Below are 12,652 nucleotides of genomic sequence, written 5' to 3'. Positions count from 1 at the left end.
TCTCACAATAACCCAGCTCTAACAGCTCAGGTTTCAGAACCATCCACTTCAAGTTGAACTCTTGAGATCAAGGACGTAATGCTGTACTGAATCCCACATGCAGCTCCTATTGGTCCAGAAAAGACTGATACCAAGATACTAGGAGCAAGGAGAAGAGAAACTGATATTAACTCTAGAAGGTATGGTGTTGGGTATCTCACACACACGTGGAGTCCCACGATATGCAAGTTTTCATACAACATGGCATCTTTCTCCAGCGCTCATCACTGGCAATCTGGTCCATGCTGCAGGGACAGTGTGTTGTGCAGGACTTCCCAAGAGATGGTACAAGTAGGCAGAGAACCACGTTTACTGTTCTTCATGAGAAATTTAGGGTATCTGAAGAGTAGCGTCGCCTACACATCTCTCTCATCCTGTACCTGACTGCACATAAAAGATATCTAACCCCTGCTTGAAATAAGATGCAACGCCACTGCTCAGAAACCCAGCCAGGCAGCACAAAAACCCCGAGAGACATAAATTATTACTGGCCCTGTTTACACATGAGAAAAATGGAGGCTCAGGGAGGTTAAGTAACTTTCCCATTGTAACGTGCTCCAAAACACCAATTCTCCTCCTCCTTACAAAGACTCTGAGAGCTATCTTTAGGATACTTGTACATAGCAAAAGAGTTGCACTTTGTATTATATTAGAACGGAAGAGTTAACCGTCTTGGTCTGATAAACCTTCGAGATATTACAACAGCAATTTAAATCACCATTTTATGCTAGTAAGACAAGGGTTTCATATCACCAAATATGTCTCTTAATCGTTTAAAAGTCTAGATCATAAACAACCCATATTTAGAGAGTAAATCCCTAGGGTAATCGTGTCTTATCCCAGCAAAATCCTTCAAATATTCTAATAACCCAAGAGACTTGGTTTTTTTTGAGAATCTTCAGATAACTTAAAAAGACACACAATCCTAAATTTAATTTCACTTGGCTTTTAAAAATAAAATCAAAATTGGAGATGCTATCTCTTCAAGAAATGCTTTCTCAAATCCTCTTCCAAGTATAACACACCTAACACAGAACATAGCTGACATCTGTCCATGGAGAGGCCTCGAAATGGAACAATTAAATCGAGTTTGGGGGGTTATTTGTCTTCTAAAAGTTACATGACATATTTATGCTCCAGGGAGCTACGGACCTTTTAAAGCCACAAAGCATTTTTATATACCAAAAACATTTTTTAATCATAAAAGATACTTTACAATTTAGTCAAATTTGATAGTCATAGCTTTAATAAGCTGCAATAGTTGATGACTGCATTTGATAACAGGATGACTGCAAAGCTAAAGAACATTTGGTATCTTCACACCACTTAAATTGCACCTTGGCCAGCCAGGTAGCACAGTGGTTAAGTTCACATGTTCCGCTTCAGCCTCCTGGGGTTTGCTGGTTCAGATCCTGGGTACAGACTTACACACCATTCATCAAGCCACGCTGTGGCAGGCGTCCCACATATAAAATAGAGGAAGATGAACATGGATGTTAGCACAGGGCCAATCTTCCTCAGTGAAAAAAAGAGGAGGATTGGAGTGAATGTTAGCTCAGGGCTAATTGTCCTCAGAAAAAAAAGGTTAAATTGCACCTAATATCATGATGGCACAACTCCCACAAAGCTATTCTAGGCTCCTGGGGGCTATCTGACAGCTCTTTCCTTCCACGGCTACACTCGGGCCAGGGCAGGAGAGGATGGGCCCAGCACAACTGTGCGTGGGCATCAAATCAGATACGATGAGACTGTTTTGACTGAACATGTATACAGTAAGCTTAGTGTGTTTAAATTCTCTTCACAAACACTTAAATACCACCCCCCTTGCTTCTTCAGTTTAGAAGACATTTGTTCTCTAAGGAGCTGGGCTTTGTTCTTAGCCTGCCCCAGTCTCCACCTGACGCCTTGGTGCCTGAGCCATCTCCAACCTCTGCCAGGAAGGAGCAGGGACCTTTAGCCCAGCCACCCTGAGAGATTTTTTGACATTTTCACAACCCTCTTGGAGGGTTCTAGCTTAGGAAAGAAAATGCTTAAAAAGAAAATGCTCAAGTATTTATTGACAGCCTCAACCTCACCACGGGAGACGTTCTCTGATGTCATGAAAGGGGCATGCCAGGGAGGCCACATGCCGATTGGTTTTTGAAATTCCTAGAAGCCACAGAAAAGGGCTCACCTCTGCTCTAGGAGGTAAACACCACATCATAATTTATTAACCTGGAGGCTTTTAGCTAACAAATGCGCCTTTACTATATTCCCAGAATGCTCCTCCTTTCCCTTTCATTCCGTATCTTATTTCCTCCCTTTTTCTTTCTCATTTACACAGAATTTTAGGGTCAGAAGAGACCTCAAAGGTTAAATAATTCAACTCTTCTGGCTATACCTTCTCCTCCCTTTGTTTCTCACTGCATTTCCATGCCCCAGCTTGCTTCCTCTCATCTCCGTAACTGTTTTTCCTCCTTCCACTTCCTCTGAAGTTGCTGCTGCCTACAGGGTAGGCACAGGTTGGATCACGGCCTCTCCCGGGTATAAACAGTAGAGTCAAGACAAGCCTGATGTAGGGTTTAGCCTATATCATAATTTAAGGTCCAGGACCAACCCACTCAAAAGAATCTACCCAAGCTCATCATCCTTTATCTGTCTTAACTCATGAAGGTAAGACTAGGAGCTCAGTTATCTGTTGAACTAATGAATGAATAAATTATTGTTGATCCAAACAAAGAGCATATTTGGAGACTGCCATTCTCCTTTAAAACTGAAACATACCCATAGGAGAATTAAGAAAGGAACTTCACTGGTCACAGACACCTTATTATGAATTAGTTTAATGATATTATTTTTTCCTAATTTAGCCAGCCATAATAAGAGAAAAAAATGGGAGTTTGTAATGACACGGAGGAGGAGAAGGTGATTTTGGAGCCCGGGATATTTTGTAGGTGGGCAGGTGTTGGGGCTGAGGGTTGAGAGGTCCTGAAACAAAATGGGAACTTTGGGCAGTGAGACGTAACCTAAGGACACCACGGGCACCTGAAGACAGGTGAGAGGGGGCACCAGGAGGTGGGAAAGGTACATAGAAATGAAAGATGGCAACAAAGTTGAACATGAATATTACTATTTAGCTTAGGATTAGAGAGCTGTAGTTACAACATCTATATACTGAATCAGGGAAACCTGCCTTGAGTGTTCTAAGAAGTCATGGCAGAAGTTAATAGGGAATGTAGGATCACCACCATTCACACCCATTTTAATTTTCAAAACAAAACAAACAAAAAGAAAAGAATGCTACCCCATAAGACAGACTGAGCTTGACACTTGGCTGCCCTGATGACAAGGTGTGAAGAGAAAGTTCACACTTCACTGTGGTCAAAGCACTCACCAAGTCCTTCAAACCGGCTCACTAAAATTTATCTGCCTCCTTCCTTTGTGATGTCCTTTGTATGATTCAGTTTTGCTTCAGTTTGTGGTTTTGCAAATTGTTAGTTCCTGCAGATAATGGCAAGGAGAGGGATTAGAGGAAGTAAAGGAAAAGAACAAACAGAAAGGACGGCATAAACCAGGCACACAGCGATGTTCACTGAAGGCTCACATATTGAAGCACTCACTTGCCGTTGTTGTTGTTGTTTCCATTCCAGGCCTAGAATACTGTGAGAAAGCACAAAGTATCATTCCGAGTGCACTAACGCTACTTGGGAAAATATAAATAATTACAGGTGGCTCCTGGATAAGGAGACATTCCTTGTTATTTCCAAAGAGATTCCTTAATCTCCACCGGAGATTCCAAAGAGATTTTCCATCCCTTCCAAAATGTATGTGGGATGCAAAAAGGCAGGTGTACATGAGGATCCAGCCACACGTCTAATCAGAAGGCATAACGCAGGCAAAAACAGGAAGCAACATTACTAACTTAACAGAAGTTTGGGCTGCAATCCTATTTCTGCCTCCATTTATCTCTAAAGGAATTCATCACTGGTCCTTAGGTAATGTAAATGATAAAAAAAAAAGGTCACACCAAAAAACTGTCAGAATTAATAAAAAAAATCAGTAAAGTTATAGGATACAAAATTAACATACAAAAATCAGTTGCATTTCTGCAATTACTAACTACACTAACAACAAATTATCTGAAAAAGAAATATAGAAAGCAGTCCCATTTACAATAGGATAAAAATAATAAAATACTTAGGAATAAATTTAACCAAGGAGTGAAAGATCTATATGTTGAAAATTACAGGATATTGATGAAGAAAACTGAAGAAGATACAAATAAATGGAAAGAAATCCCAAGTTCATGGATTGGAATACTTAATATTGTAAAGATGTCAATACTACCCAAAGTGATTTACAGATTTAACGCAATCCCTATTAAAATTTCAATGGCATTTTTTGCAGAAATGGAAAAATTCATCCTAAAATTCATAGGGCCCTCTGAATAATCAAAACAATCTTGAAAAAGAACAAAGGTAGAAGTCTCACACTTCCTGATTTCAAAACTTATTGTAAAGCTACAGTAATCAAAATAGCACGGTACTAGCATAAAGGCAGACATATAGACCCATAGCATAGAATAGAGAGCCCAGAAATAAACCCTTGCATATATGGTCAAATGATTTTCGACAAGGTATTTAGACCAAACAATGGGGAAAGGACAGTCTCTTCAACGAATGGTCCTGGGAAAACTGGATATTCATATGCAAAAGAATGAAACTGGACCCCATCTTACATCACTCACAAAAATTAATTAGAAATGAATTAGATTGAAGATGACTAGATTGAAGACGAATTAGAAATTAATTAGAGTGAAGACTTAAATCTAACACCCCAAACTATAAAACTACTAGGTGAAAACAGAGGGGAAAAAAGCTCCTTGTCATTGGTCTTGGCAATTGTTTTTTAGATACGACACAAAAGCACAAGCAACAAAAGCAGAAGTAAACAAGTGGGACTACATCAAACTAAAAAGCTTCTACACAACAAATGAAACAATCAGCAAAATAAAAAGCAACCTACAGAATGGGAGAAAATACATGCAAACCATCTAACTGATAAGGGGTTAATATCCATACTGTTACTGGCTCTTCGTTAATATCAGCCCTGATACTGGTTCTCCTACAGTGGACCCAGCATATATGGGTTAAAACTCCCAGTTCCCTGGTTCTTTAGTTACATCATATGTAAACATTTGTTTCTTTAACCTCTGACTCCCTGAGCTTCACAACCAAATAGAAGTTACAAATTATTAAAGTCCAGATGGCCTCATGCTGGGCTCCCTCTAAAGTTGCGGCTAATCACAGGACCTTGAAGTTCTTTTACAGAGAAACTAATGTCCAGAGAATATCAAGAAACTGAAGCTTTCCGGGCCTACCTCCTCGGCTTCCTGACGTCAGTCTACCATCTACCATGAAAATAAACAGCCAAGGACACTCATCTGAGAAATCCTTTGTCTCCTCTGCTGGAAGCAGCCTCAGACACAGTCTGATGGGAAAATGCTGACCAAGAGGGCCACAACCCCCCTTCTCTACCTAATCTTAACGGGGAGCTAGCAATTCTTGAGGCACTAGCCCTTGCTTTGCTCGCTCTGCCTGGCAAAGTAAAGTTTTCCTTTTTCACCCAAGACTCTGTTCTCGTTATTTGGATTGGCATCAGGATCAGAGACCAAACTTTCAGTAACAATACTATATGAGGAACTCATATAACTCAAAAGCAAAACAAACAATCTGATTAAAATGAGCAGGGGACTTGAATAGACATTTTTCCAAAGATGACATACGAATGGCCAACAGGTACATGAAAAGGTACTCAACATCACTAATCATCAAGGAAACGCAAATCAAAACCACAATGAGATATCACCTCATATCTGTTAAAATCACAGTTATCACAAAGAAATAACAAGTGTTGGCAAGGAAGTAGAGAAAAGGAAATCCTTTTGAATTCATAGAATTAGAGAATAGAATGGTGGTTGCCAGGGAGTGGCATATGGAAGAAATGGAGAGATGCTAGGTCAAAGACTATAAGCTTCCAGCTATGAGTTGAATAAGTTCTGGGATCTAATGTACAGCATGATGACTGCAGCTAACAATACTGTATTATATACTTGAAAGTTGTTAAGAGAGTAGATCTTCAATATTATCACCACCAAAACAATTTGGAAATTATGTAGGAGATAGAGGTGTTAACTAATCTTATTGTGGTAATCATTTCACAATATATGTGTGCATCAAATGATCATATTATATACTTTAAACTTACATATATTATATGTCAATAATATTTCAATAAACCTGGGGGGAAGGGGAGAAAAAAGAATTACATATCTATAATGCTATACAATTTACGAAGTAATTGGACATTCATTGTCTCCTTGGATTTTTATAATTTTTTTGTATCTCTAGTTCCAAAATGATGAAATGGGTGCCCAGAGCATGTGCATGACCACTACAAGGACAACACATCTGGTTACAAAGCCAGGAACCAAACCTGGTCTTCTGACTTCCAGCCCAATACACTTTCTGTTACATCAGTGATGTTCTTATTTTCAAAATTGGGCTAATTATACCTTGGCAATAATTAAAACATCTAAGACATTTTGAAAACACAAAGTAGCTTTATATACAACAAAATGATACTTGCATTTTTATCATGTCTTTCTACCCAAGAGCTCAAGTGTTAAATGATATATTCCTGTCCATACATACCTTGAGATACTAATGCTAAAAAATGAATCTAAAATAACTCACAACCCATTAATATCCCAAAGCTTTTGTAAGTGAAAAGAAGTTAGGTCAAGGAGAGAAGGTATGGAGGAAAAATGCTATTAGTACAACATTTCCTTTGCTGTGTACTAATCATCACACAAAAGACAAGTGCCATCAGTAGCATATGTGTCCTCAACCACTGGCGTCCTCAAACCTTGCTTTTTTCTTTTTACCTAACTTTGCTAATTTCACGGTACTGTACAATACTTCTTTGTATTATTTAAAGTACTCTATTTCGACATGTTGACTTCACTAATTAGTCTATAAATACTTGACTTTTACCCACTGCTTTGGTAAGTGAGATAATTGCAGAGGAAAGGCCAAAGCATTTACGGTCAATCAGATGACGAGAAAGGGAATATGGTCTTTCAGCTGAGTAAAATGTAAAACACTGCATGGCAAAGCAGAAGCTATTAGCAGGATCAATATTCCTCCTAGTACCTTAATAAGTCATTATATCAAAGGCCTGACACTGGATGGAGAAAACCTCAGTCTACCTATACGGAAGCTTCCAAACTGGAAAATAAGATTCCATTCAAATTACAAAGACGTAACTGGTGTACAAAGGAAATGACAATTACAAAACCAGCCTCCAAATTCTGGATGTGTTAAGAGTTTCTGAATCACTAGTGCAGGAAAAAAGCAGAAGACAAAGAACACTGCTGCTCTCTGGGCTGCACATTTATAATTCGCAACTGGTAAATATGTATGAATGTGCTCCACTGCAGTTAGGGATGACAGACTGCTCTATAGAGATAGCACAGAGCAGAGAAATCAAAGTGCAGCAAGGGTCAGCGCTTACAACCTACCTCCTCCTATATTTAACAGTTTTCAATCTTCCCAAATCTCCCCTTACTTAAAATACTCTCCTTGGGGATGGTTTCCTAAAATGAAAAGTACTTTGATGCCAATAGACGTTCAAAGCAGAGCAAAAAGCGTCCCATGGTGAGCTCTAACTGTATCATGAGACATAAAAAGTAGTATTTTTTTCTAAACCCTTAACCTCCCCCATTCTCTTTGATGCTTCCCAGAAAACAAGCAGGAAATTAAAGAAAGTTACTGGGCTTAGTTGTCCAATTGTTTTAATTATAGAATTAATTATTTTTCTTTTCTAATAAGGAGCAAACCTCAAAAGAAGCATTTTGCAGTGATCAATACAGAGAACATGAGGCTTGCCCTTAAGGACACTGTGTTTCCTTATTTATAGAGATGGTAGTGAATACAGACACTATTTTGACTCTACTACAACTTTTACTTTGTACTTACAATGTTTAATTAAATGTATTGCTTTCTTGTGAGCTCCAATTACTTTACTGTAACTCCCCCAACCCTCACAGCAAGTTAAAGCTGAGAACTAAGAGGTCACATCAAGAATTTTGTTTAGAAAGGTCAAATTTAGCTGGCAAATCAGCAAAATAAGAAGGCAAGGCTCCCAAACATCTGAAAATATTTATTCATGATTGATTCTTTCTTTCATTCAACATATATTTATCAGACACAAATATCAGACATAGGTTTGATGGTAATTATATAAAAGAAAGTTCCCAGAAGTTTCTATCCTTGAAGAGCTTGACAATCTAAGTAGACGTGTAAGGCATATGACACTTAAAAAATTAAATGGCATTACAAGATTTAAATTATATAAAATAAAAGTCGATTGTCACAAGCGCTGCATATAATTATGTGCCAAAGAAGGTCTATAGTGAGATTTGAGGAAGAAATGTCTACTGGCAGGAGTTTTCGGGGAAAGGACTAGGGGAAAGGTAAATGACCTGAGCTAGACAGGATCTGAGTAGGTGAGAAAGAAAACGACAAATATTCCGATCAAGAGGAAAAGCAAGGACATGGAGGTAAAAGCACAGAGTCCAACGTGAAGCAGGAGAGGCTTCCCGTTGCAGAGCAGAGGTGGGTAAGGTAGAAAAGTCCAACCCCAATGACCGGGAAGGGCAGTGGCGGACTGCACGAGCCTCAAGGTGGGAAAGTTTTTACTGAAGACGGAAGAAGAAACGGCGAGTCAGGAGAATGTGCCTACCATCTTCAAGTCCAGGAGCATTTGGGTATAGAAATTACAAAGGAAAGATGTCCTCTATATACAAGGCAAGTTCCACTTATGGCCAGGATTCTATTAAGAAGTCTGAGGCTACCAGGAATCCAGATTATAGAAAATGGGTTTCAGAAGACCTAGGAGCAAGCCACAATTTCAGGAAAAGGGCATTTGGAGGATGGTTCTGGAAGAAGAAACTCCCTGGCAGGAACAGAAATGAGTGCACGAGGAAGGACCTCTGGTCTGGGATGGCTCCATGCTCGGAGAGGCAAACTTGGCAGAGGTGAGAACCATGGTGGCTTTGAGTGAGCTTCTGGTTCTGAATGGAATCTGACGCCCTGCACGATCAGGAGCTTCATTCAGTGCTAGAAATAGCACCTCATCTTTGACCTCCCCCATCACAGGCAAGGATGACATCCTAAGACACATTACAGTTAAACCTGCCAGGTTCCAATAGCTTAAGGAGTTAGGCTGAAAACAGAAGACATTTTGCAGCTGTAAGTAGAAAAAACAGGAATGGTGAGAAACAAGATACAGGAAGACTGTTTATTAGAAGGTCACATTTGATGGGGCCATACTGCTTACTAGAACCGATATTCTTCCACACTCACATATATCTTCTTCCTTATGAAGTTTCAGCAAATCTAGGCCCAGGATCCCACTGCAGGAAATCACAACAAAGAGAAGACTTAGAGGGGACATCCCATCCATAAGAGCTGCACCATGAGCCAATGCTGCTTAGAAGGATGCGTCTGAGGTACATCCTGAGGGCTGGGAAACCAACATGGGGCTGAGTGATCAAGAAGGCAACATCTGCTGATTTGGGTACCTCTGGGGAGAAGGGCAAAGGTCTTTGCTAGGCTTCTAGCTGGCAGCTGCCCTTTCTACTCTCCATAAGCACCTTTCTGACCACTGTTGGGTTTTCAGCCGAAAGGCCATCAGCTGTCGTGTTGATGACGGGGCTTGACTGTTCAGAAGAATTTTGCAGTCTCCAGTGTGAGCTATTCCTCTGGGTGTCCCTGTTCAAGCAGCAGTTAATTTGAAAACAATTAGCCGGTTACTCACTTCCTTGAGGCGTAGCAAGGCTGGGTTGGCTTTCTGGCTGCACTAAGATTCCAGCACAGCACTGAAGGAGCCGGAATGTTCCCAGGATGGGTCTGGGTTTGCATGGGGGTGTCAGGATAAGTTCAGCATTCCTATCATAGATCACTGTGAATTAGTCACTGATTTCCCTTAGCTGCTCTGGCAGGCTTTCCTTTATCTATTTTTACCTCTGTGACAAAGACACACTTCTACCTTTCAACACTAAATAGGTTGAGCAATTCATTTTTTTCAATCTTTTTTCCCCCCGCTCTCCCAGGTAAAGGGAAAACAGATCATTATGGCAAATTATAGATGGAAAATCAACAAAAGATACAAAGATTAAAGAGCAGTAGATTTTCACAAGAAAACTATCGGACTTGGTTTTTAGGTATTTTCATGTAGCAGACTTCCTTTTACCAGCTGGCCAACATAGCTTTTGGGACTGAGATATCTTTCTGATAAAACAGCATTTCTTTTCTGCCACTTAATCATGTACTTCTATCCTCTAACCACACTTTGTTGCCTTAAAGACAACAGAAGCAACATGAGAAAACTTCTCTTGTTTCAGCCCCCCATCCATTGCCCCTCTTCTCTGCAAAGAATTCGGCTTCCATAACAAAAAAGGTGCCACAAACAGAGTAAAAATATGTTACTGGGGACGTTCCAGCTCACTGCACCTCTCACTTAGCTGAATCTGGGAAACTCACACACATCTGGCCTATTGGCCAGTCTCAGCAGAATTCAGCTGTGTCTGTTCACGGAAGCAGGGGATGGTGTTCAGAGTTAGACACACCCTCCAGCTTACTGATTCCTCACAGGTCACCAAAATAGCCCCTCCAAATACACGCACCATTACTTGGTATTTTTACAGTTTTTTCTCATTTTCAAAGCTCAATTCTCTTCTTTAATAAAAACCATTTTTGTCCTTTGGCTCTTGACAACCACACTGGAATCCAGTATTCTGTGTACAACCTTACTTTTTGCACAACATGGAAGAGAATACAGTGTTCAGGGTGACTTAAAATTAAATCTATGGACCCCAAATCCACAGCAGATTCTGCAGATTTAGACCTCACTGTCTCTCAGGCAGTTCAGACAACTTCTGAAAAGCAGTACTTATTGAAATATGCTTCCTCTATTGTTCCTGAGGTGTATATATAAATTAACCCAAATCATAAATATCCAAAACTATGAACAGGAGAACAAGGATCATAATTGAGAGAATATATGGAACTTCCTCCTTCAAGTCAGTTGCCAAAGGTAATACAGCAGGAAAGGAACCACTCAGAACTGATGGGAGAGAGAGTCATGGAGGAGGTTAGCAAAATGTGTGGTGTTTATAATTTAAAACAAAGAAAATCTTAATTGCTAACAGGAATTACAACATGCCAGGAGAATGGACCACAAGGAAAAATATCTAATTCTTTGGGTTAAGAATTAGATTCTTTTTCAAAATGCTGAAGCATACTCTCTTTAGTAAAGTGCTTTGAATATATTTTAACTAGAGTTTTTCTTTAAAACTAACATATGATTAAAGTAAAAGTTTCAGCTGGTTCAAAAGTTAAGCAAGAAATGCAGGCTTTCCTCTCATCATAATCTCACTTCCTAGAGATAATAACCATAAAGTTTCATGTCCAGCCCATGCTTGTACAAGCATATATAGTTGCATATTACACACGTGCATATTTGCTGGTACATGCTTAAACTACATGGAAACATTTGCTATTTTATTCGAATATGCTCAACTATATCTAAAATTCCTGTAGCCTTGGTCCAGATTATTGGCAGAGATTGACTTGCTCTTTTCAATGGCTACTTTGCAGCCTATTGAACAGGTAGCTATGATACCTATATCCCTACTGGTGTACTTTCAGGGTATTTCCAAGTTCTGACTATTGCAAAAGAAGATGCAATATGCTATCTTGCAGTTATAGCTGCATATCTTATATAGCTACAACTAAAACTCTTCCAAAATATATTTGCCAATGTACACTCCTTCCAACAGTGTCACAACGTCTCACCATCACTGGATAGTAGCACCTGCTTAAACTGCTTCCAACTGACAACTGAAAATAATGTCTTATTTTAATTTTTTCTTTCAACATGAATAAGGACATGTTTCTTGGCCATTGCATTTTTCTTTGGACTGATCCTTCACATTCTTTAATTATTATCTTCCTCTGGGTTGTTACTTTTTATCGTTTGATACATATGAGCCCTTTATTTAGCCAGGAAATTAGCCCATCATCTGTTGTAGGTATTGCGAATACTTCTTCTAATTTTTCATTTGGCTGTTGACTTTGGTTTTGTTTTTGGGTGGGGGCAGTCTTCTGGAAAAGAAAACATTTTAAACAATATATCAGTAACTGTAAAACACACATGGTGCCAACCGTGACCTGCTCTGATCGGGTGCTATGCTTGTCTTAGGTAACAAGGTCACCAAGACAAATCGGTGGAAACCCTCTCAAGTTTCACAAAGTTCCAGAAGCCTTCTATAAAGTGTTCACTCTCACATGGCAGCCTCATTCTCAGTCAGCATCCCGACCCAAAAGGACCCGCTCCTTGTATCTAGAAGAAGCCACTCAAAAGGCAGTAAACAAAATTTCTTTACTCTTGTGTTTGTTCCCGTCCTTCCCTACCAACAATTCTGGGAGAAGCAGGGGAGAGAGCACAGTATGTAACCAAAAGACAGACCTAGAAAATTATTTCATTGATGAAAGAATTCAGTGGATTC

General features: G+C 39.6%; 1 protein-coding gene across 13 annotated transcripts in view; it reads right to left on the bottom strand.

Annotated features, from left to right (window-relative positions):
- ENOX1 (ecto-NOX disulfide-thiol exchanger 1) overlaps positions 1-12,652 on the bottom strand; it is a 533,277-nt gene that overhangs the window by 326,490 nt on the left and 194,135 nt on the right. Inside the window, exon 1 of one of the 13 annotated variants that reach the window (XM_070480834.1) lies at positions 3,413-3,514. The exons of the other annotated variants lie outside the window; for them this stretch is intronic. The gene's annotated coding sequence lies outside the window, so the exon portion shown is untranslated. Of the gene's footprint in view, positions 1-3,412; positions 3,515-12,652 lie in introns of those variants that run through there. 13 annotated transcript variants of the gene reach the window in all.

The sequence above is a fragment of the Equus asinus genome, chromosome 11 (assembly GCF_041296235.1).
Source record: "Equus asinus isolate D_3611 breed Donkey chromosome 11, EquAss-T2T_v2, whole genome shotgun sequence".
NCBI lineage: Eukaryota > Metazoa > Chordata > Mammalia > Perissodactyla > Equidae > Equus > Equus asinus.
This window is presented reverse-complemented; position numbering and strand designations above follow the sequence as displayed.